Source organism: Belonocnema kinseyi, chromosome 1 (genome assembly GCF_010883055.1).
Source record: "Belonocnema kinseyi isolate 2016_QV_RU_SX_M_011 chromosome 1, B_treatae_v1, whole genome shotgun sequence".
Classification (NCBI taxonomy): Eukaryota; Metazoa; Arthropoda; class Insecta; order Hymenoptera; family Cynipidae; genus Belonocnema; species Belonocnema kinseyi.
Window position 1 is genome coordinate 113,956,122 of NC_046657.1, and position 4,722 is coordinate 113,960,843.

Here is a 4,722-nt window from a genome sequence, read left to right on the forward strand (position 1 = left end):
AATGCATTTGAGATTTGTATTTGTTAGTAATATTAAAGCAATAAAACTGTTGAAAGTGTATAAATAAAAACTGATGAACGATAAGAGGTAAAGAATGTTTTAGTAATTGTAATAAGCCGAGCTGAATCGCGTAACTTGAAGACTGATGATTGGACTTGCGAGCGCCAAGCAAGTCACACACACCGCGCCGCTGCGCGGTCGTGCGCCAAAACACGCTATTTGTAAATATCAATAACAACGGCTTCCCACTGGTTAATCCGACATTGTTTATGGTTAATAGGTAGAGGAAGACTTAAAGAATAAGTTGATTCTTTATTTTTTTCAAAATATTCAATAGATCGAAAATTATTAACATTCAAAGTTGCAAAAAATCGTCAAATTTTGAACTTTAAAAATTCATAACTTTTCAAATATGCATTTAACAAAAAAATGATAAGGAACCATTTATTCTTAAAATGCCTCAAATTATCTAAAAAAAATTTGTCCCATTGAAAAAAATCATTTTTTCATAATTGTTTAAGCAATTGCGTTTTAAACAAAACCTAGGCACTTATCGCAAAATTAACTGGTACCATTGGATTCAGCGGGTCAAAATACATAAGACTACATAGTTTTTATCCTTTACCTCTTTAATGCATTCGGGATCCTACCCAGCTCCTGGACTATTGTGCTTGCTGAACGATCTCCCTAAATTTAAAAATTAACAGCGATTGGTGCGCGTTTAGTGACAGCGCCGATTTTTGAATATTTGTCATACACTGCTTTAAAAATTCTTACCCGGACATACTTATATATAATTTAATATTGAAGAATGCTATTTTTGACTAAGCCTTCATTTACATTTTTATTTCAACTGAATTTTGCAATAAACAAAGTAATGCATCCACGGTTTTAAGTGGCTGGCCACAGGTCACTAACTGGTATCTTTACCTTATAAGACTTTATAGCCACTTCTTCAAAACCAGTAGCTTAATGACTTCTTTTCTGGTTTTTCCAAATATATCGTTTTTAATTGACCCAAGCATCATAATTGTAAAGAAGATTTTTTAATTGGCATTAAGGTTTATAATTTTTATTTTTTGTTCTGTTTTTTTTTTAATCAAACGAAACCTAACGAATTTCATCCCGGATTGACTCACTGGGCTCATCAGCAAGAAAATGCGAGTCAGTCCAGAACTGAAGTTAAAAATTTAATTGACCTAAATTTTAATGTACTGCATATTTTCAAATAATTTGTTAATTTTTTACAAATAATTCTAAGAAATTTTAAGCTGGAAACATAAAAAATTGAGTGATTATACTTTTTTATAAACTGAACACTTCTTAAATTAGAAGTTAAATTATTTTCATTTCAAATAGTTGAAAAATCCATAAAAAGCTTTCAAATTTGATTTCAAAATGTCGAAAAATCTACATGTTTGTTTCAATCTTTTCAAATATTTAATCATTTTTGAAATTTGTTAAGAAGTTCTAAATATTTTAAAAATTATTTTAACTTTTCCTAAAACCTTTTCTTAAAATATTCCAGATTTAGTTTCGACAATTTTGGAAATCTTTTCTAATAGTCTCTTTAAATTAATTTTCCGAAATAAAAAAATCATTTCCTATTTTCATAGAAATGTTAAGAAAATGTTTTTTATTCTTTTGAAACCTTTCACAATTCTTACCAAATTTATACATTTCTTGTTCGAAATTTGAAAAAATCTATATTTTGTTCTAAATTAGGCCATTATGGATTCTTTTCACCGAAATTTCAAACGCATTAATTTTTAATCTTTTCAGAACTTCGAAATATCTCTTCAACGTACTCGATTTTTTTCTTGGAATAATAGATGTCTACAAAAAAACTGAACGTTACTTACAAATTAAAAGTTTCCAAATAGAACAATTAAAATTGTAATGTTCACAGTTGTTCTTTTCTTTAGTTTTGAACATTAGTTTTCTAAAGAATGATTTTAAATGAACAGTTTAATATTTCTAAATATTAAGCAAATGACCTTTTTCTTAATTAAAACATTTGTAATTGTCAAATTTTAGACTGAAACAATATCGGAAATGTAATAAATTCGAATATAACAGATTATTATTAATAAAATAATACAAGTAAATAATTTAATAATTAATCAATAATACTGATGAATATATTATTTTGAATTCAGTTGGAAATTGGAAATAATTTAAAAAGTTTCAATCGGGCGTTCACTTTTGTTTAACTACTACTATTTTTAATAAAATTCAAGAGCAAAAACTGTATTGTATTTTCCCATTAAACAATTAGCTATTGTTTATTAAGATTAAAGATAAATCAAAATAATTCAAACTAATTAAGGAAAGATCACAAGAATTAAAAAAAAACTACAGAGCGAATTCAGAATCGGCTATACACTTCAATTCCAGTATTGGTTAAACCCTCTGAAGTGAATTTTTTTTAAAATCTGCGAATTTTGTTTGAAACTTATTATTGTATTACTGTATGGCCAAACATTATAGTCTTGTTTTTTTTTTAAATATATTTCCAAAGTGAAATTAAAAAAAAAAATTAATTTTGTTGTATATCGACAGTAAAGTAATTGTCCTATGACTTATGATCTAGAGAATGGAAATTTATACCAATATATCATATTTCTCACAGCTTATTTTCAGTTAGAAAATCAATGAAAACGTCCATGAAATACAAAAATGGTTCATTATTTCTATAATTTAATTTTTAAAAAATCTACTGACAAGAAACATTAAAATAATTGATATAAAATCAAAAGTTGCAGATACTTTTTAAACATGGCTATTTTTCATTCAAATTGGTCGTCCCTGGGAATTTATTATAATTAAAAAAGCAAGTTTTTAATTAATATTTTGACTAAATTCTCAAAGGATTCTGACAAGCATTTTTTAATAATATATTAATACAGTTGAGTAATAAGTAGTTATAAAAATTGACAAACTTTTGTTTGCTTCTCGTGAAACAGAAAGTTTTTAGTATTTTGAGGTTACAGGAATTGTTTAGTTTATCTTAAATATTTCTAAAATAACTATATATTATAAAATATTTTCTCAATTTAAATAATGATATACTTTTATGAAAATAGAAGGTAATTGCTACAAACTGTGAAATTAGTTAATTCGTACAAGTTACGTCCTGTTCTTTGGTTACGTCTACTTTGGCCAAGTCTGAGTTTGTATACTTATAGTACAGATCAATTAAAAAGAATATTTGTGATACACCTGCCATAGTTATTAGGAAAGAATGCAATGAAAAAATGGTTTTACCTTTTCTTGTTAATTTAATTGTTTTAGTTTATGTTCATCGATTTGTCTTTCTACCAAGGTATGATGCATTATTGCAAAAACATTGCTAAATGCTCGTCTGCGCTTGCGCTAGGGACGCACACTGGTTAACAGGCAGATAGCGCTCAATTCAAATGGGTATTAAAAATAATTCCTTTAAATCAAATAAATAATTATTATAAATGCACAAGAACGCTCATAAAATATGTTTATTAACTTTTTTTGTGAAGTATAATTTAGTGTTTAGAATTTATTCAAAAATAAACTGTTCTTTATCAAATATATTTTAAAACATTTTTTTCTTGCCTCAAATCAAGTGATACAGTTTCTATGCATTCTTGTATATTTTGTAATTATTGATTTCAATTGCAATCATTATTTTCTCCTGAATTCGCCAGCAAACATCTCTGACATGCGCAGCACGCGGGGGGCGTTGCCTATTTTAATATCGAATGGGAAGTTGGCGGGAATCTTTAATTAGGAAAATACACACTTGATTATTTTTCAGAAAAATTACAAGAACATCTATGGATTTCGTATATTTTATAAAAATTATTTGGCATTACCAATAGAATCTAATTCAACTAATTCTATATCTCTTCAACCCTGCCGAAAGAAATCTCTGAGTATGTTCTAAAGATTCTGTAGGGTCAGAGAAGCTCAGAGAAATTCTCCGTAGGCACTCAGGTAGATATATTCAAAGGTCCAGGTAGTTCTTTTAAAATTTTTTAAATCTTTAAAATGTTCTTTCCGAAACTGAAAAATTCGATCATCAATAAAAAGCAGAGAGGCTGAAATTGAAATATAAATTTGATCATAAAGAACAAGCAGAGGGGCTTTATCAATAGAGTAGCCGACACTCAAGGGTCCTTTGTTAAGCTTTCGGATTAAAATTTAGAAGTAGATTTTTTAAAATTTCATAGTTAACAGCCTAAAACATAATAATTCGGAATCGACGGATTTCGATGATTTTAGATATCTAACTTTTTTTTTAAAATGCTTAAAATTGGAATTAATACGACGTTTCTCGTAAATGGAATGAGATACTCCAAAAAAGACCAACATTTTTTAATTCAACTAGAAAATGGTATATTAGCATATAAGTTATGATTATAAATAAGTATAATGAGAAAATTAATTTAATTTAAAAAAATGGTTAATAATTTGAAGAGAATTTTAAAAAGGGAGAGTCGGATTAGCGACAGCAAACTACTGTAAATAACTCTGCCCGCTCGGTACGTGACGAATACAAAAGGAACATTATATTACCGTCGCACTGCTCTTAAAAGGACCACTAAAAGGACCTTGAAGAGGACCCAAATCTCTCAGACTATCTCTCAGACTAAATTGTTTCAAACCGACTCTGCTTATAGTCTCAAATGGGCCAGGCTATTTCGCTAGAGAAAACTCAAGAGATTTCTATCGGTAGGGAAGGAA

At 27.9% G+C, this 4,722-nt stretch overlaps 1 protein-coding gene across 1 annotated transcript in view; it reads right to left on the bottom strand.

The window, feature by feature from the left end:
* Positions 1–3,342, bottom strand: part of LOC117179702 — a 9,815-nt gene extending 6,473 nt beyond the window's left edge. The window contains exon 1 of the mRNA XM_033371733.1: positions 3,268–3,342. The gene's annotated coding sequence lies outside the window, so the exon portion shown is untranslated. The remainder of the gene's footprint in view (positions 1–3,267) is intronic.
* Between the last annotated feature and the right edge of the window lie 1,380 nt (positions 3,343–4,722).